The sequence below is a fragment of the Haematobia irritans genome, chromosome 5, assembly GCF_050003625.1.
Source record: "Haematobia irritans isolate KBUSLIRL chromosome 5, ASM5000362v1, whole genome shotgun sequence".
NCBI classification, from domain to species: Eukaryota; Metazoa; Arthropoda; class Insecta; order Diptera; family Muscidae; genus Haematobia; species Haematobia irritans.
In genome coordinates, this window is record NC_134401.1 from 161,925,256 (window position 1) to 161,947,401 (window position 22,146).

The window sequence follows — 22,146 nt, forward strand, 5'->3', positions numbered from 1 at the left end:
TACTCTCTGCCCTTTTGGTGATACTGTTTGCTATGGATACTATATCCTATTTAAGTTATTCCACTCCATGTGTTCGTTCATCATCATCATCTCCATCATTCGTGGATAGATGATATAGGGATGGCATTGTGCATTTGGCTTACTTCAAGGTCAGATGTGAGCATTATTTGTGTAATTTTAACATCTGGTGAAGATAGAAAAAAGTAGTACCGTTCCTGGGAAAGATGAAGGCACATGCAAATGTAAATATATATGATTTGTATTTAAACCAAAAAGAAAAAGTTCTGACTTTTCAAAGGCAAATGCATTTTTATATTTACTTGCTACTTCTAAAAGCAAAGCAATTGAGATATTGCAATCGACATGTCTGATGCTTCAAGAGGGTTTTTTTTGTATCCGAATCTCTATTTTTAGATTTATAAGGAATTGCTGTCTTTTAGTGTGTGAGAGAGATAGGAGCTAATGTATCAAAAAAAAAACTCAATTAATGAATGATTGGTGATTTATATTATCAATTTAATTTAAAAATTATTTAATTCATTCACAAAGTTAGTTGATTGAAGTCATTTGTAGGTGAAATTACCCATTTTCTATTATATTGCAAAAAATCATATTAACTAAAAATGCTAATTAAATCAAATTATATAAATTATTTATATCAATTAAAATTTGTTTATACCTGATGAGGTATGCTTAATAAAAAATATTTACACATTAATTGGATCAATTGATTTGAGTGATTGGTGCTTTATATTATCATCTTTGTGATTGAAATCATTTCCTATAAAAAATATTTACGTATAAAATTATTTCGACTCAGTTACAATGGTTTAATTTTTTTAATTTTAAAAATTATTTAATTTTCTATATGAGAAATATACCAAAACATAAGCTGAGAAGTATACCAAAACATAAACTAACATTGTGGTCCTAAAATATCTCTAGAATTTGAATTTCAGGCAAATCGAATAAAAACTGAGGTGTCTGGAAGCCCAATAAAGCTTATCGGGAGATCGGTATATATGGGGGCTATATCAAAACGTGGATCTATACACACCATATGCAGCACACCTATTGGTGTATTTAAAATAACTCCAGATTTGGAATTTTAGGAAAATCGCATAAAAATTCTGATTTTTAGTCCACGTCAAATCGAAAAATCGGTCTATACCAAAACATGGACCGTTATCCACTATATTCGACACCTAAAATACATCTATGGACCTAAAATACATCTATATTTCTAAATTCATGTAAATTGGATAAAAATTGCGATTTAAAGAAGTCCAAGAACTCAAATCGGGAAATCGGTCTATGTGGGGATTATACCAAAGCATGAGCCGATATTTACCATATTCGGCATGCCTGTTTATGGACCTATTTAGGGATCTAAAATACCTCTGGATTACTAACTTAAGCCAAATTGGAAAAAATTATGATGTCTAGAAGCCCAAGAAATCAAATCGGGACAACGGTCTGTATAGGAGCCAAACCCAAACATGGACCGATATACACCATATTCGGCACACCAATTTAGGGACCTAAGGTGCCTCAGGGTTGCAATTGAGGTGTTTAGGAATCCAAGAAGTCAAATCAAAACATGAACCGATACACGCCATATTCAGCACACTTATTTATGGAACTGAAATACCACTTGGTTAGGTTAGGTTATGTGGCAGCCCGATGTATCAGGCTCACTTAGACTATTCAGTCCATTGTGATACCACAGTGGTGAACTTCTCTCTTATCACTGAGTGCTGCCCGATTCCATGTTAAGCTCAAAGACAAGGTACCTCCTTTTTATAGCCGAGTCCGAACGGCGTTCCACATTCTAGTGAAACCACTTAGAGAAGCTGGGAAACCCTCAGAAATGTCACCAGCATTACTGAGGTGGGATAATCCACCGCTGAAAAACTTTTTGGTGTTCGGTCGTAGCAGGAATCGAACCCACGACCTTGTGTATGCAAGGCGGGCATGCTAACCATTGCACCACGGTGGCTCCCAAATACCACTAGGTGTTTACTTTTAAACAAATCGGATTGTAGAAGCCCAAGAAATCAAAGCGGAAGATTGATCCAAAACATGGATCGACATAGCCCATCTTCGAACGTGACCAATTTTTTTTATAGAAAATTTTCTCAAAATGTTATGTTATTTTTGTCAACATTTTATTTTTTAGAAATTTTTGCAAAATTTTATTTTTTAGAAATTTTTGCAAAATTTTATTTTTTCGAAATTTTTGCCAAAATTTTATTTCTATAGAAAATTTTGTCTAAATTTTATTTCTAAAGAAGTTTTGTCAAAATTTTATTTCTATAGAAAATTTTGTCAAAATTTTATTTCTGTAGATAATTTTGCCAAAATTTTATTTCTATAGAAAATTTTGCCAAAATTTTATTTCTGTAGAAAATTTTGTCAAAATTATATTTCTATAGAATATTTTGTCAAAATTATATTTCTATAGAAAATTTTATCAAAATTATATTTCTATAGAAAATTTTATCAAAACATTTTTTTCTATTGAAAATTTTGTCAAAATTTTATTTCTATAGAAAATTTTGTCAAAATTTTATTTCTATAGAACATTTTGTCAAAATTTTATTTCTATAGAAAATTTTGTCAAAATTTTATATCTATAGAAAATTTTTTCAAAATTTTATTTCTATAGAAAATTTTGTCAAAATTTTATTTCTATAGAAAATTTGTGAAGTAGCTGTTAGTTGGAGAGGAATATTCTTTAAAATCCACCAAAACATAAAGAATTCTACGAATCTAAAAAACTACAATTTTTTGTAGAATTCTACCAACTGTGGAGAGTGCACTGAAAAACAGTGAACCCACCAGGAAGAAACGTTTCGGTTACTTTTAGAAAATTTTTAATATTTGTAGAAAATTTTAACTAAACAGTATTACAAACGTTGGCATCACGCCGATGTCATAAAAATAAGTAAATATTTTTCGACAAATTCAGGAAAATTTATTAGACATAGCTAAGTTTTTTCACTTGTTAAATAAAATTTTGTAGTTTGAAGGAAAAACTAGGAGTTCAAAATTGCAAGAATGTCTTTAGTGATATACGAAGTTCATGATGGACGCATTTTTGGTAAAATTTACAAATTTAAAGAAATTCTGAACTATTTTGTGGAAAGTACGAATTTAGTTAATCATTATGCTTCATTTGAGTTTATTTTTTTCCTCGGTTTTAGTTAATTTAACTAACGTAAACAAAAAAATATTACAGTGAAGGAAACTTTCTCCAAACATAATAATTCCATGAACTAAAATAAAGTTAAATTGGCTTTAGTGAAATAGAGAGTTCACTTTTTTTGAGTGTGGCTACCTATAGAATTAAGAATTCCATTTGCCATTAACTGTTGTTATTGTATAGAAATGTGTGTCAATAAATAATTCTAACGTGTGAGAAAAAGTGGAAAAGTGGAAGTGGAAACACCACTTATGTCTTTCTCTGGAGGTCTAAGAAGAAAATAGTTTGTAACGACCCTGGTACCCGCTGAATCTACACAGAAAAAAATATCACCAAAATATTTCCAATTAAAAAGTTAATTGAAGTTGAATATTTTTTAATGAACTAATGAATAGTATGTATATTCAGAATAATTATTTCCGAACAAAGTTTTCAATTATATTTTTAACCCACCGATGGATGATCCTGTGGACTTTTATTCATGTATAAATCTGTCATTTATACAATCTCAAATATGATATGAATTCATGTTCTAAATAGTACCGGCAATTATAAAACAGCATGTTTCAGATTACCTATTTAACTTTAATAAATTTTTTGGTTATATAATTTTTTCTGTTCATAACGTGGTGTCATAAGTTATATAACCCTAAATCGTTTTTTTTTTTACTATTTATTAACTGCAAATGTTATTAGGCCATTTTTGTAAATGATATTCCTTTCATTTCCATTCAATTCAGTTTAATAGAACATGTTAGACATTTAAGGTAACTGGACTTTATTATTTGTATTGAAAATTTAAATTAAAATATTATTATTCTGTGGAATAATTGAATTGACATTGCAAATAATATCATCGATCTAAGAAGTGATAATTTATTTAAACCCCTAAAGGTAACTGGCCCATATAATTCCTATTAAAAAATATAAAATAAAATTTTGATATTAAGTGTAGCTAACACTTAGCCCAAAAATCACTTATGAGTACAAGCGACCAAAGATTGAAATTGTTCACTGCGTCAAATATCAAATGGTTGCAGTTTTTTTTCCGCGCTCCATGGAATTTATTCCATAGCAATCATATTTTGCGTTCAATACATCGATTGATCAATCAATATTTTCACATTAAATTATGTTCAATTAGCACATGATCAAGTGAATATTTATTGAAGCGGTTAGCAACGCAAAAATAAAATACCAGGAATACTTTATACAAATTTCACATAGAATGTTGTTGAAAAGCGAAATCATTTTTGGATATATCAACCGCTTTGCCGGTTGCAACACTTGTTGGTTTTTGTCTTCATCATCTATAGCAAATTGTGCTGGAATTCGCACATTCGCCTTTTGTCAAATTCAATACGTCAAGTATACCTCCACCTCCCACCACACTTGTCCTACTCTAAAAATGGTGGAATATTTCAATATGCGTGGTTGTTTTAGTGGTTGGCTGGTTGGTTGGTTGTCTGTGTTTGTCTATTTGAACGATATGTCAATTGAACGTTACTTTCAATTGTTTTAAATTGAAACAACAACGTCGGTACGTCTAAGGCTCAAGAAATACCAGTCACTACTGGCTAAATGATGGGAGATTGTATGAAACAAAACCAAAAACAAAGCGACAAAAAATGTACACGCATTTAAGTAAACTTGTAAAAAGGGGGCCGGGCCTAATAGAATGTGGTATACTGTTGCAAGTACACTGAAAGAAAATGGAAACAAAACTGGTTCATCCAACTAACACGCAGTTAGTCCATATTTCCACACAGAAAACAATGTAAGCAATATAAAAAAAAATAATCAATTTCATTAATTTAATCAAAATAAAACTCAATCACAAAAATTAAATGAATCATTAAATTTTTAATTGAAGTAATTAATATTTTAATTGGGATTGGTGATTGATAGCATAATTTTTGTGATTGAGTACACAGAAAAAATATCACCAAAATATTTTCAATTAAAAAGTTCATGGAAGTTGAAAACGCAATCACTTAAAAAATTAAATTACACAATTTTTAATCAAAATAAAAAATATTAAACTAAAAAAATAATATTATGTTAAATACACATTCTACCACAGTTGGTAGAATTCCACCAAAAATGGTAAATGTTTTACTGTTAGGTAGATTGGAAGAATTCTTTCTGTTTTGGTAGATTTTGCAAAGAGGAGAAATAAACTTTTGACAAAATTTTCTTTAGAAATAAAATTTCTGCAAAATTTTCTATAGAAATAAAATTTTGATAAAATTTTCTATAGAAATAAAATTTTGACAAAATTTTCTATAGAAATAATATTTTGACAAAATTTTCTATAGAAACAAAATGTTGACAAAATTTTCTATAGAAATAAAATTTTTGCAAAATTTTCTATAGAAAAAAAATGTTGGCAAAATTTTCCATAGAAATAAAATTTTGATAAAATTTTCTACAGAAATAAATTTTTGACAAAATTTTCTATAGAAATAAAATTTTAACAAAATTTTCTATAAAAATAAAATGTTGGCAAAATTTTCTATAGAAATAAATTTTTGACAAAATTTTCTATAGAAATAAATTTTTGACAAAAGTTTCTATAGAAATAAAATTTTCACAAAATTTTCTATAGAAATAAAATTTTGATACAATTTTCTATAGAAATAAATTTTTGACAAAATTTTCTATAGAAATAAAATTTTGGCAAAATTTTTTATAAAATATAAAATGTTGGCAAAATTTTCTATAGAAATAAAATTTTGACAACCTTTTCTATAGAAAAAAAAAAATTATAACAAAATTTTCTACAGAAATAATATTTTGACAAAATTTTCTATAGAAATAAAATTTTGACAAAATTTTCTATAGAAATAAAATTATAACAAAATTTTCTATAGAAATAAAATTTTGACAAAATTTTCTATAGAAATAATATTTTGACAAAATTTTCTATAGAAATAAAATGTTGGCAAAATTTTCTATAGAAATAAAATTTTGATAAAATTTTCTACAGAAATAAATTTTTGACAAAATTTTCTATAGAAATAAAATTTTAACAAAATTTTCTATAAAAATAAAATGTTGGCAAAATTTTCTATAGAAATAAATTTTTGACAAAATTTTCTAGAGCAATTAAATTTTGACAAAATTAAAAATAAATTTTTGACAAAATTTTCTATAGAAATAAAATTTTGGCAAAATTTTCTATAGAAATAAAATTTTGGCAAAATTTTCTATAAAATATAAAATGTTGGCAAATTTTTCTATAGAAATAAAATTTTGACAAAATTTTCTATAGAAATAAAATTATAACAAAATTTTCTATAGAAATAATATTTTGACAAATTTTTCTACAGAAATAATATTTTGACATAATTTTCTATAGAAATAAAATTTTGACAAAATTTTCTATAGAAATAAAAATTTGACATAATTTTCGTTAGAAATAAAAATTTGACAAAATTTTCTATAGAAATAAAATTTTGACAAACTTTTCTATCGAAAAATAAAAAAATGGTAGATTTTTTACTCTTTGGTAGATTGGTTAAATTCTTTATGTTTTGGTAGATTTTGCAAAGAGGAGAAATAAACTTTTGAAAAAAGATTCCATTGAAATAAAATGTTGACCAAATTTTCTATAGAAATAAAATTTTGACAAAATTTTCAATAGAAAATAAAAAATGGTAGATTTTTTCTGTTTGGTAGATTGGTAGAATTTGCATTTATATACATTGACCAAAACAGCCCATTAAAATAAACAAAAATCTGATTAAAACTAAGTGGTCATAAAAAGAATTGTTTTTGTAGATTTTGCAAAGAGGAAAAATAAACTTTTGAAACAAGTTTAAACAAAAAATCCAATGAAATAATATGTTGACAAAATTTGCTAAAGAAATAAAATTTTGACAAATTTTTCAATAGAAATAAAAATTTGACAAAATTTTCTATAGAAATGAAATTTTTACAAAATTTTCTATAGAAATAAAATGTTGACAAAATTTTCTATAGAAATAAAATTTTAACAAAAATTTCGATAGAAATAAAATTTTGACAAAATTTTCTATAGAAATAAAATGTTGACAAAATTTGCTATAGAAATAAAAATTTAAAAAAATTTCTATAGAAAAAAATTTTGACTACATTTTCTATAGAAATAAAATTTTGGAAAATTTTATATAGAAATAAGTTTTTGACAAAATTTTGTATAGAAATAAAATTTTGCAAAAAAAAGTTTTTTTGTTTGGTAGTTTTTTAGTGAAATTTTCCACCAATTTTAGTAGATTATTTTTGGCTCGAGTGGCAACCGTGATGACAAACCCATGTTAAATTCACTTTTGGAGACGCTGTAAATAACTTTCGTTGCATACTTTTAAGCGGTACATATGTCACTTGAAAACATTATGATATGCGAAGGGAAAGATTATCCCAACTCGATTATTTATCATCGATCACATCCCTAATATAAAAAAAAAGATTTGGGATCAAAATGTTGCGAAATACATTACAGTATAAGAGGAAATAATTACACAAGGCGACAAAAATTGTGGCACATAAATGTAAAAAGTATGGCAACGCTTAAGAAATATAACAAATTTGCCACAACGGTAACACTGCTCAAGGTCCTTTATATGCAAGGCGACCATACTACTAACCATAGCACCACGGTTTGCTCCCTGTGGTGAAGTAACTGGTAGTTGAAATCTATCATAACCAACGATGCATTTTTTTTTGGTGTATGAAAAGCTCGTCATCGTGACTTAATTCGGACAACAGAAACTATGATGGTGTGACTTTTAAGCCATTTGTAAAGCCACGATTGCCCATGAACTCGATTTTTGTCGTACACATGGGAATGCAGCAGTTCAAGTATGTGCATAAATATTTTCATGAAATTAATGAGAAAAAAGGAAAATTTGCCCTAAGTACGGTCGATACGAAGTTGAAATACACTCCACCATGGATGTTTAGAAAATCGAATAAATATTAGAGTAAACCTACCAGATTTCAGATTGAAGCTGGGGCTTCTACACAGGTAACAAATTTTTCAAAACCATAATGTTATTTTTGTATACTAATTTGTGCGGCAACATTTTTCTGTGTTCCCTGTCCAAAAAATAGCATTATGCTTTTGTCTGAAGTGATAATATTCCTTTTCGATATTTACCAATTTGTAACAGTCGAAAACTGAAAAATTTGTCAAGCAGGCGATCTTTGCCAAAAAGTAGTCCAAATAAAAGTGTAATATGACCACGGTTGTCACTCGTGCCAAAAATAAACTACCAAAATTATAAGAACATTTTACCAAAAATCTTCCAAATTAAAATTTTTTAAAATTTTTGATCAATAATTTGCCAAAATTTTATTTTTTTAGAAAATGTTGTCAAAATGTTATTTCTCTAGAAAATTTTGTCAATTTTTTGTCAAAATTGTTCAAAATTTTATTTCTATAGAAAAATGTTGTCAAAATTTTATTTCTATAGAAAATTTTGTCAAATGTTTATTTCTATAGAAAATTTTGTCAAAATTTTATTTCTATTGAAAATTTTGTCAAAATTTAATTTTTAGAAACTTTTGTTACATTTTGTCAAAATTTTATTTCTATAGAAAATGTTGTCAAAATTTTATTTCTATAGAAAATTTTGTCGAAATTTTATTTCTGTAGAAAATTTTGTCAAAATTGTATTTTTAGAAACGTTTGTCAAAATCTTATTTCTATAGAAAATTTTGTCAAAATATTATTTTTATAGCAACTTATGATAAAATCTTATATCTATGGAAATTTTTGCAAAATATTATTTTTATAGAAACTTATGATAAAAATTTATTTCTACAGAAAATTATGATAAAATTTAATTTCTCTAGAAAATTTTTTCAACATTTTATTTTTATAGAAAATTTTGTCAAAATTTTATTTCTATAGAAAATTTTGTCAAAGTTTTATTTCTATAGAAAATTTTGTTAAAATTTTATTTCTATAGAAAATTTTGTCAAAATTTTATTTCTAAAGAAAATTTTGTCGAAATTTTATTTCTGTAGAAAATTTTGTCACAATGTAATTTTTAGAAACGTTTGTCAAAATCTTATTTCTATAGAAAATTTTGTCAAAATATTATTTTTATAGAAATTTATGATAAAATCTTATTTCAATAGAAAATTTTGTCAAAATATTATTTTTATAGAAACTTATGATAAAATTTTATTTCTACAGAAAATTATGATAAAATTTAATTTCTCTAGAAATTTTTTTTCAAAATTTTATTTCTATAGAAAATTTTGTCAAAATTTTATTTCTATAGAAAATTTTGTCAAAATTTTATTTCTATAGAAAATTTTGTCAAAATTTTATTTCTATAGAAAATTTTGTCAAAATTTTATTTCTATAGAAAATTTTGTCAAAATTTTATTTCTATAGAAAATTTTGTCAAAATTTTATTTCTATAGAAAATTTTGCTAAAATTTTATTTCTATAGAAAATTTTGTCAAAATTTTATTTCTATAGAAAATTTTGTTGAAATTTTATTTCTATAGAAAATTTTGTTGAAATTTTATTTCTATAGAAAATTTTGTTGAAATTTTATTTCTATAGAAAATTTTTTCAACATTTTATTTTTATAGAAAATTTTGTCAAAATTTTATTTCTATAGAAAATTTTGTCAAAGTTTTATTTCTATAGAAAATTTTGTTAAAATTTTATTTCTATAGAAAATTTTGTCAAAATTTTATTTCTAAAGAAAATTTTGTCGAAATTTTATTTCTGTAGAAAATTTTGTCACAATGTAATTTTTAGAAACGTTTGTCAAAATCTTATTTCTATAGAAAATTTTGTCAAAATATTATTTTTATAGAAATTTATGATAAAATCTTATTTCAATAGAAAATTTTGTCAAAATATTATTTTTATAGAAACTTATGATAAAATTTTATTTCTACAGAAAATTATGATAAAATTTAATTTCTCTAGAAATTTTTTTTCAAAATTTTATTTCTATAGAAAATTTTGTCAAAATTTTATTTCTATAGAAAATTTTGTCAAAATTTTATTTCTATAGAAAATTTTGTCAAAATTTTATTTCTATAGAAAATTTTGTCAAAATTTTATTTCTATAGAAAATTTTGTCAAAATTTTATTTCTATAGAAAATTTTGTCAAAATTTTATTTCTATAGAAAATTTTGCTAAAATTTTATTTCTATAGAAAATTTTGTCAAAATTTTATTTCTATAGAAAATTTTGTTGAAATTTTATTTCTATAGAAAATTTTGTTGAAATTTTATTTCTATAGAAAATTTTGTTGAAATTTTATTTCTATAGAAAATTTTGTCAAATTTTGTCAAAATTTTATTTCTATAGAAAATTTTGTCAAAATTTTATTTCTATAGAACATTTTGTCAAAATTTTATTTCTATAGAAAATTATGATAAAATTTAATTTCTCTAGAAAATTTTTTCAAAATTTTATTTCTATAGAAAATTTTGTCAAAATTTTATTTCTATAGAAAATTTTGTCAAAATTTCATTTCTATAGAAAATTTTGTCAAAATTTCATTTCTATAGAAAATTTTGTCAAAATTTTATTTCTATAGAAAATTTAGGCAAAATCTTATTTCTATAGAAAATTTAGGCAAAATCTTATTTCTATAGAAAAAAAAATATTTATATAGAAAATTTTATCAAAATTGTATTTCTATAAAAATATAAGTACATCTTAGTTGGAGAGGAATATTTTGCCAAATCTACAAAATTATCAAGAATTCTATTAAAGTACCACAAAATCTACCATTTTTGGTAGAATTCTACCAACTGTGTTAACCGTGAATATGACCCAATTATGCATCCAGAGAAGGCATATGATCATCTCCTGGAAAAAAAATTATGTTTTAGACGGTGACCATGTTTGCAACATGTAACTTGTTTTTCGCAACCATGTTATTTTCTCGATTTTGTGTGTGTGTGAATTCGACAACCATTTTGTGTTTGGCGAGAAAACAACATTATTGTTTTCCCGTCCAAAAATATAATTTTGATCTGGGAGGTGATCAAATTCCTTCTCTGCGTGTGGAATTCTATTACCTGATAAACTCATGCATGCAAACAAGCTATCATCCCGATCATGATATATATATTGGTCGAAAACAAATAGTTATTGCCATATGTTACAAACGGTATGACAAAATTACTATAGTCCTCTTCATGTGGTGCATGGAATACAAAAATATTAAAAAAAATAAAAAAAAAAAACGCAAAACATATTTTCGTATGGTAACAAAATAAAAATGCTCTAACTTTAGAGCTGCAGAACATCGTTTGAGTAGCAATTTCGTCTTGAAGTAATTTATATGCATATTTGTGTTTTGTTTATTTATTTACTCTTTTTTTATAAATGTAAATCATACAATTCTTTGGAATTTTTATAGCAACATGTTCGGATATGTTTGTATATGCTAAGTTTTATGGCATTATTATTAGCCAAGTGTTTATTTTTCCCGAGTCCATAATTATTTATGTTAATGAACTTGAAGCAAAACACTTCCCATAACATGAAAAAACACAACGAAATACAAAAAACAAATGAGCATAAATAGCATGAATGAGATGTATATTTGGTTCACAAAAAAAAACTAAAAAAAACTATGTACTCGTGCAGCATATTGAGTGACCGCATGACTGCCTGATGGCGGGAAATAAATAAACATGGGGGTTTCAAGTCAAATGCAACAAAAGATGATGGTAGCAAACAACGAGACATATAAGCCAGAAATAGTTATTGCAATTAGAGCCTTACCAGATCGAAAGATTTCACATGAAAATACTACAGATGACACTCTTGATAAATAAGAGAGGTAGTATATAAACAAAAAATTTTTAACTTCCGGTCGTACCGGAAGTCATCATAAATTCGTATATTTAAATTGAAATTTAGAACAAAATACTCAGAATATTGTTTAAGAATTGTCATTATTTACGGTTCATATAATACTTTTGGAAAACTTTGTCGTAAGCAATCTTTGAAACGTTATAAAAATGTTAATATTTTATTTGTTTGGATCATGATCGAATAAAAAGGTGACATCTCTTAAACAGCTGGTTACAATTTTTGATGGAATTATTATTGGAGGCTGTAGCGTAATTACAACAGGCAGTCAGACGGACATATTTATATTGTCTTAGGGCCGGCTTCTCAATGTTTTCCTATTATTTATCGTGTCGATAAAACAGCTGATCCCAAACAAAATTATTACTAACCGGTGGTCTATCCTCTGTTTAGGTATTAATCGGAGGATGAGAAACTGGCCATTAGAATTTCTCCCCGACCAAGAATAAAAGCTGGTATACTTTATATAGTCGGAAATACATATTTCGATGTGTCACAAACGGACCAATCGCCACCCTACGGTGCTGTGGTGAGTATATAACTACGATTCAAAATGTTAACAGTTTCACTAAATTGTATTACTGGACTTAAATAATTTGTTAAATAATTAACATTGAAATAAATGGTTATGGATTTTGCTCGCCCTCTGTTAGTAACATTTCTATGTAATTCATGATTTATGTTATTGGTGTCATATGATATTATCATTCGTAATAAAAAAGTGGTACGAAAATCATTACATTCTATTGTGATGGGGGTATAATAGGTTAACGTGGCAGCCCGATTTATTGTCAGGCTCACTTAGACTATTCAGTTCATTGTGATAAGAGGTATAATATGTTTGCCATTTCTTATTTTGACAAAATTTTCTATAGAAATAAAATTTTGACAACATTTTCTAAGAAATCAAATTTTGACAAAATTTTCTATAGAAATAAAATTTTGATAAAATTTTCTATAGAAATAAAATTTTGACAAAATTTTCTATAGAAATAAAATGTTGGCAAAATTTACTATAGAAATAAAATTTTGACAAAAATTTCTATAGAAATAAAATTTTGACAAAATATTCTATAGAAATAACATTTTGACAAAATTTTCTATAGAAATAAAATTTTGACAAAATTTTCTATAGAAATAAAATTTTGACAAAATTTTCTATTAAAATAAAATTTTGACAAAATATTCAATAGAAATAACATTTTGACACAATATTCTATAGAAATAACATTTTGTCAAAATTTTCTATAGAAATAAAATGTTGGCAAAATTTACTATAGAAATAAAATTTTGACAAAAATTTCTATAGAAATAAAATTTTGACAAAATTTTCTATAGAAATAAAATTTTGACAAAATTTTCTATTAAAATAAAATTTTGACAAAATATTCAATAGAAATAACATTTTGACACAATATTCTATAGAAATAACATTTTGTCAAAATTTTCTATAGAAATAAAATGTTGGCAAAATTTACTATAGAAATAAAATTTTGACAAAATTTTCTATAGAAATAAAATTTTGACAAAATTTTCTATAGAAATAAAATTTTGATAAAAGTTTCTATAGCAATAAAATTTTTACAAAATTATCTACAGAAGTAAAATTTTGATAAAAAGTTCTATAGAAATAAAATTTTTACAAAATTATCTATAGAAATAAAATTTTGATAAAATTTTCTATAGAAATAAAATTTTGACAAAATTTTCTATAGAAATAAAATTTTGACAAAATATTCTATAAAAATAAAATTTTGACAAAATATTCTATAGAAATAACATTTTGACAAAATTTTCTATAGAAATAAAATGTTGGCAAAATTTACTATAAAAATAAAATTTTGATAAAATTTTCTATAGAAATAAAATTTTGATAAAATTTTCTATAGAAATAAAATTTTGACAAAATTTTCTATAGAAATAAAATTTTGATAAAAGTTTCTATAGAAATAAAATTTTAACAAAATTTTCTATAGAAATAAAATTTTAACAAAATTTTCTATAGAAATAAAATTTAGACAAAATATTCTATAGAAATAACATTTTGACAAAATTTTCTATAGAAATAAAATTTTGACAAAATTTTCTATAGAAATAAAATTTTGACAAAATTTTCTATAGAAATAAAATTTTGACAATATTTTCTACAAAAATAAAAGTTTGACAAAATTTTCTATGGAAATAAAATTTGGATAAAATTTTCTATAGAAATAAAAATTTTACAAAAGTATCTATAGAAATAAAATTTTGATAAAATTTTCTATAGAAATAAAATTTTGACAAAATTTTCTATAGAACTAAAATTTTGACAAAATTTTCTATAGAAATAAAATTTTGACAAAATTTTCTATAGAAATAAAATTTTGACAAAATTTTCTATAGAAATAAAATTTTGACAAAATATTCTATAAAAATAAAATTTTGACAAAATTTTCTATAGAAATAAAAATTTTACAAAATTTACTATAGAAATAAAATTTTGGCAAAAATTTCTACAGAAATAAAATTTTGACAAAATATTCTATAAAAATAAAATTTTCATAAAATTAAAATTTGCAGATTTATCTGGTGGGATTGGAAATCTGGAGGTCCACAAATATCTGTGTCGACGTTGGTTTTTATCGACCCATGTTTTGGTTAAGCTATCATATAGACTGATCTCCCGATTTGACTTGTAGACACCGCAATTTTTCTATGTCTCCAATTTGCCTGAAATTCAAACTCTAGTAGGCCCACAAAAACATGAGTCAGATCTGGTTTACAGTGGTCTATACGATATATTTACGATTCCTCTAAAACGCAAACAAAATTGGTTCTTATAAATCCAGAATCTGATCTAGTATACTTATGTGGAACATCGGGAAGAGTACCATTTGATCCGGCTACTTGGAAAAGTATCTGCCATTAAACCCACCTGAAACTCTATATAGTTTAAAATAACCCACTAGGATGATGAATTTTAAAACTATTACATTTGATTCATTGTAGTGGGTATTTAAGATTCAGCAGGGCCGAACTTAATGCTGTATATACTTGTTATGGAATGCAAATGTTTTTGGAATGAGGTTTGGATTATCCTTAAAACTCCACCTTTATCATTAGAATATTACACTTTGTAATGACCTGATGAAGAGGTAATAATATTTGGCTTGACTACAGTTTATAGACACCTCACCAAATTGGTTGAATTTGAGGAATGTAATGTAATTTGGAATGCTGATGAGGTAACAAGAGGTTTTACCTCGGATATGCCCGAGTCTTGAGAATTACCCTCAAAAGGGCAAATCCATTTTTTTCTGAAAAAAATGACATAATTCAAAATACAGTCTTTAGCTTGGTTATGTCCGAGTCTTGAGATATACCCCCGAACGGTACAAATCCATTTTCTTTTTCTGAACAGAAAATGGCATAATTCAAAATTCCTTTCTTAAGAGTAAATATTAAAATTCTTACACAAATTAAAAGTTGAAGCATACACACATAGAAGGAATATGATCATCTCAAACATGTTTCAAGAGAAAATGTTATTTTTGGATGGTGACCATGTAACATGTTTGTCGCAAAAATATTGTTTTCTCGCCAAACATATCATAAGATTCATAATTTCCGAAAAAATAACGTGGTTGTCGCAACATGTTACATGCTCACCATCCAAAAATAACATTTTGCTCTTGAAACATGTTTGACGGGGATCATATTCCTTCTCTGGGTGTATATTAAAAAAGGTTTATAGACAGTTTTGTCGAAGGATTTTACATGACAAAAGGTATTTTTTATAGGTTCAAAAAAAAAAAAAATATCAAACTATATAATGTACTTACATTCACAATTAATTTGTATATTCTAAAAAAATATCGGCTTCAGTTGGTTTTGTTGAATTTTTCCAATTTTAAGTAAACTTGTTACAATTATTTTAAGTACAATTATTTCAGCTTTTTTCTCTTACTTTACGAAAACCAATAAAGTTATGGCGATTCTTTTTTTTTTATATTGTTAACGTTTTACAACGTTATACAACAATAATGTAAACACACTTTTTAGAAGTTTTTTTTGTATATTGTGTCACTGGGGTTTGTTTAAATATTTAACCGTTTTTAATTTCTACACATGGAGTTATTTTATTAAATCCATAATGCTTAAATGATATGGATCGGGGGATAACAGTATTTATATTTTCTGGGTTTTCTGGAATAGAAAGGAAGCGTAGGAAAAAAAATTGAAATAAATTTTGGAATTTTTTCTTTAGAAATTTGATGTTTCCTGAATAAAGCAATGACATCATTCTTTTCTTTTGGGCCAACTAACCAGCCAAACACGTATTCCTTCCAATCAATAGGTAAATGGTTCCCAAAAAGGTGCCAATTGTAGCAGGTAGCCAGCCAGTAAGCCAACCAATAACCAAATCAACTTCAATAACCGGCTCTTCATATGCGGCCTTTTTCTTGACCACAAAGCACATCACCCTTGATTATCTTGGGCTAAATGTATGCTAAAAAGAATTCTTCTCTGGGTTTATTGTGTGGGGTCCGTTATTAAGAAATGTCCATTGAGGCAGCTTCATCTACACACATTTTATCCATTCATTATTATCAACACCACTCAATTAAAATTCCATTGTGGTTTTTTTTTTGTGGTTCCGCATATATTGGCCACATTTCATGCCCACCACACATTCACACATATCAATCAACATTTACCATTATGGTTCCCTCTCAAGATTATCCTATTTGAACTGTAAAATTTTCAACGCCTGATTTTATGGGAAATTAAATGGCGTAAAAAAATAAACAAAATGATTTATACAAAAAAAAAAAACACTCGGAGAAATAACGATTATCATTTTGCTTATTGCAAATAAATCAATATTTACATATAAAAATTTATAATTTTTTTAGGTAACAAAAAAGCTTTTTTTGTAGAAAAATTTGCCAATATTTTATTTTGTGGATAATATCTCTAGGCTTATAAATCTTGCACTATAATTATAAGAATTTCTTCTTGTTGTGCAAGTTATCAATAAATAAATGAAATAAAATATTTTATTTTTTAATTCAATAAAATATTAGTTCAAAATATTAATTTGTATTAGAAAAATTTTGTACCTATGTTTCAACTACACACAAAAAATTTTTAGGTAACAAAAAAAGCTTTTTTTGTAGAAAACTTTGCTAGTATTTTGTTACTAATTCTGTAAAATATTAGGTCAAAATATTAATTTGTATTAGAAAAATTGTCAATTTTTTAACAAAATTTTGTCAATATTTAATTTCTATCCTCTAAGTATCATTTTGTCCATACTCTACTAACGGAGAGATGTTTTTCAGTCACTCAATAGCTGTTAATCATTGAATGTTATGTGAACCGGAAAAAGTCTTTAAAACTAATTTCTATGACTTTTTCTTTCTAACGCCATCTAGCGGATCCCATTCGAACCATTTAACTTTACTCATGATTTTCCTTAACTGTATTTTAAAATTGTACCACTCTATTGCCGTTAATCATTAATAGTTATGCGAACCGGATAACTCCTCAAATTTCTATGATTTCGTCTTTCTAACGCCATCTAGCGGAATCTAATCGAACCAGTAAACTTTACCAACGATATCCTTTACAATTCCAAGCGTATTTGATCATCTTTTACAAACAAACTGAAATCATCCCATCATTAAGTTGTCTGAAGAGCTAGTTTTCTATGAAATGTCATCTTTATAATGTCATCTAGCAGGATACTAATGTCATCTAGCAGGATAATGCCATCTATTGGAAAACAACTAGATTTCTTTTTGCTACACCTAATAGTTTGCATAGACATAATTTTTCATGTGATGTGCATTAAATTTTTCCACAGATGAGTCCAAAGTTGATGAGTCTACTCAAAAAAGCTGAATCTTGGAATTTTCGTAAGGATTACTGAAGCGGTTTTCAGATTATAACATAGACAATAAGAAAACATTGGAGATATATTTCGACAGTCAAGCTGCAATCAAATCCTTACACGCCTTGGACTTCTGGTCCAAAATGTACCTATGTATCAACTACACACAAAAAGATGTTTTTCTGATTCAATCAATTTTTGTGATTTTTTTTTCTGTGTACAGCACCACTCTCAACGAGACGGCTGAGCATTTCAATGTCCAAAGGGTATGTATTTAGTAGAAGTATATTTATCTGGAGAATAAGTATCTATTAGTATGATCAGTGTTGTCAATATTTTTCTGGCTCTTGTCCCCAAATTAGGAAGCTTTCTTCGCCAAAAATCTCCAATTTAAATTAAAATTCCTCAAAAAAAAAAAATCCCCAATATATTTTTGACAAGTTTTTATGAAGAAAAAAATAAGAAATATGCTGTGAAAATTCAAAATTTGTTGTTATAAAATCAAGATATCAGAACACAACACCGGTGATCGTCTTCCAAATGTTGGAGAGAGTAAAATGGAAAATTTACTTCTTTATAATCAAGTAATAAATATGAAGTTGAAGCATCTTCATCATTTCTGTATTTATGCGATATATTTTCCAAATCAGTAATGAATACTGCTGAGAGGGCAAAATTAAGGCATGAGTGCTCAAGAAATGATTCCGCAATTGTAGCAAATTCTCTCAAGCGAGTTGAGTAAAATTATAACATAAATAAATTAAATAAATTAGCGCTTCGGCCACGGTTGCCACAGTTGGTAGAATTCTACCAAAAATTTTAATTTTTTGCTGTTTGATAGATTGGTAGAATTCTTGATGCATTGGTAGATTTTGCAAAATATTCCCCTACAACTAAGAGGTACATCAGAAATTTCCCAATGAAATAAAATTTTGACAAAATTTCCTATAGACATAAAATTTTGACAAAATTTCCTATAGAAATAAAATTTTGACAAAAGTTTCTAAAGAAATAAAATTTTTTACAGAAATAAAATTTTGGGAAAATTTTCTATAGAAATAAAATTTTGACAAAATTTTCTATAGAAATAAAATTTTTGAGAAAATGTTCTATAGAAATAAAATTTTGACAAAATTTTCTATAGAAATAAAATTTTGACAAAATTTTCTATAGAAATAAAATTTTGACAAAAGTTCCTATAGAAATAAAATTTTGACAAAATTTTCTTAGAAATAGAATTTTTAAAAAAAAATTCTTTAGAAATAAAATTTTGACAAAATTTTCTATAGAAATAAAATGTTGACAAAATTTTCTATAGAAATAAAATTTTGACAAAATTTTCTATAGAAATAACATTTTGGCAAAATTTTCTATAGAAATAACATCTTGACAAAATTTTCTATAGAAATAAAATTTTAACAAAAGTTTCTATAGAAATAACATCTTGACAAAATTTTCTACAGAAATAAAATTTTGACAAAATTTTCTATAGAAATAAAATGTTGACAAAATTTTCTATAGACATAAAATTTTGACAAATTTTTCTATGGAAATAAAATTTTGACAAATTTTTCTATGGAAATAAAATTTTTGAGAAAATGTTCTATAGAAATAAAATTTTGACAAAATTTTCAATAGAAATAAAATTTTGACAAAATTTTCTATAGAAATAAAATTTTTGAGAAAATGTTCTATAGAAATAAAATTTTGACAAAATATTCTATAGAAATAAAATTTTAACAAAATTTTCTATAGAAATGCAATTTTGACAACATTTTCTACAGAAATAAAATTTTGACAAAATTTTCTATAGAAATAAAATGTTGACAAAATTTTCTATAGACATAAAATTTTGACAATTTTTCTATGGAAATAAAATGTTGACAAATTTTTCTATGGAAATAAAATTTAGACAAAATTTCCTATATAAATAAAATTTTTGAGAAAAAGTTCTATAGAAATAAAATTTTTGAGAAAATGTTCTATAGAAATAAAATTTTTGAGAAAATTTTCTATAGAAATAAAATTTTGACAAAATTTTCTATAGAAATAACATTTTGACAACATTTTCTATAGAAATAAAATTTACACAATATTTCCTATATAAATAAAATTTTAGAGAAAATGTTCTTTAGAAATAAAATTTTAGAGAAAATGTTCAATAGAAATTTTGGTAGATAATTTTTGGCTCGAGTGGCAACCTTGGCTTTGGCGCCCAAAATTAAATCCTGCATCCATATCAAAAAACCCCCAAATTTATGGAAATTCCCCCACCAAATCCCCTAATTTCCAACTAAACATTTTCATCCCCATCCACAAAAACGTATCCCTAATTTTGGGAAAATTTCCCAATACTGGCAACACTGAGTATTATGCCAACATGATCGGCAAGGAGGCTACCGTTTGAAAAAAAATATTAATTTGTAGATAAATTTTTACTTTTTTATAAATTAATGGGATCTTTCATAGAATAGATGTACTTGGACCGATAAGATTTTTCCAAAAAATAAAACGCCTGTATACTTTCTGAAATCACTGCTCTCAACTTGCACACCACTGTTCAAAAAGTGGCTGAAGGGACTTCAATAAGAATGCCAAGGAGAGTGGTAGTGTAAATACTAAGATTTCCCAAAAAACATCTTACTTTCCGCAATCACTGCTCTCAATTTGGACACCACTGTTCAAAAGGTTGCTGAAGAGAACTCAAGAAGAATCCCCGTCGCGCGTGCGTATTGTGGTAGTAAAAATGCGAAACAATGGAGTAGAGATTGGTTGGTTTGTGTGAAGAATCAATTGGTAACATATTAACCGTTTTGACTTGTTGGTACTTGGCTAACTGGCTTGCTGGCTGATTGCTGAAGTGTTTCGATCAGTGTTAGTGGAGTTTTTGTTTTCTTTTTTTCGTTTTATTTCACCCGAAGATTGTCAATAACCAATCATCATTGGTGATAATAATCGTAATTCCATATATTATTGTTTTTATCATTGTAAAATTTATTTTTTTTTAGTTTTGGGAATCTCCATAAGGAGTGACGTGGTTTGACGGGCAATGCAAAAGAAATACAGGTAAATTGTGTGAAAGACTCCTTAATTTGAATGGCAATTATTATTGTTATTATTTTGTATTTTTCCACTGTATACGGCGGCCTCATTTTAAAACAATTTTTTTAAATGCATTTTTGGTTCAAAATATTTTAAATGGCAAAATATTGGCTAAAATATTGTATTACCAAAAAACGTATTGTGATTTTTTTAAGCATATGTTTTCAATATTTTTTAAATATATATATTTTTTTTTCTTTTAATGCTTTCAAACTTCACGATTTTTTGAAAAATCAAAGAAAATCATCTAATCACCTTTTTCTATTTATTTACAATTTCTATGTTGATATTAAAAATTGGCCTTTAAAATTTTATTTTGATATTTGTTTTCTTGAGGTTCAGAAAGTAAACAAATAATTCAATACCACTGCGTTTTGTATTCTCTTGTTGTCGTTGTTTTTAGTGTTACTTTGTATCTTTTGAATTTTGTGATTTTTTTTTTTGAAATATATCTTTCGGAAACAAATAATATTTTCACACTTAAACTGGACTTAAATGTTGTGTTTTGATCTACCGGTTGCTTGCTATTTTATATGGATTTTTGTTTGAATTATGTCTCTTTTGTTTCTTTTTTATCTTCGTTTTATTGCTTCGAGATGTTTTCTTGTTGAGAAGCTATAAAGGACTAATGTTAATGCTGGCAAAAGCAAATGTATTTGTATTAATGCTTCAGTTAAGTTGCTACAACATGTTGACAGTCGTGTACGGTTTTTGGTACACGTGAGAGAGGCTGGAAGTATATTGCGCATCACTGGTGCTTGGACATGATCTAGTGATTTTGTATACAAGGCGGATGTGTTTGTTAACAGTTGCTAGCATTTGATTATTTTTCTCCTAATATTAAAAAAAAAATATGATAATATTACTATATAGACAAAAACAAATTTTTGATTTTTTTGCCTGTTTGTTTAATCTAATGCTATATAATTCACCTAATTCCTATTGTCAAACTGTACTATAATATTATGAATGATGAGTCATTTAATTTGCTTTACCTTATCTTAAGTTACATTAATGTACTTTCATTTATGTTATTTTAATTCAACATAAGATTTATTTAATTTAATTCCATTGAATTTTGTTTAATTTAACTTTATGTTTTATTAGTTGAAATTAAT

General features: G+C 25.7%; 1 protein-coding gene across 9 annotated transcripts in view; it reads right to left on the minus strand.

Annotated features, from left to right (window-relative positions):
- ITP (ion transport peptide) overlaps positions 1 to 22,146 on the minus strand; it is a 115,183-nt gene that overhangs the window by 47,216 nt on the left and 45,821 nt on the right. Inside the window, exons 1-2 of one of the 9 annotated variants that reach the window (XM_075309272.1) lie at positions 21,543 to 21,645; positions 15,873 to 16,236 (exon numbers count right to left, since the gene is read on the minus strand). The exons of 4 other annotated variants lie outside the window; for them this stretch is intronic. The gene's annotated coding sequence lies outside the window, so the exon portion shown is untranslated. Of the gene's footprint in view, positions 1 to 15,872; positions 16,237 to 21,283; positions 21,646 to 22,146 lie in introns of those variants that run through there. 4 more of the 9 variants (XM_075309270.1, XM_075309271.1, XM_075309269.1 and 1 more) reach the window with 4 other exon arrangements.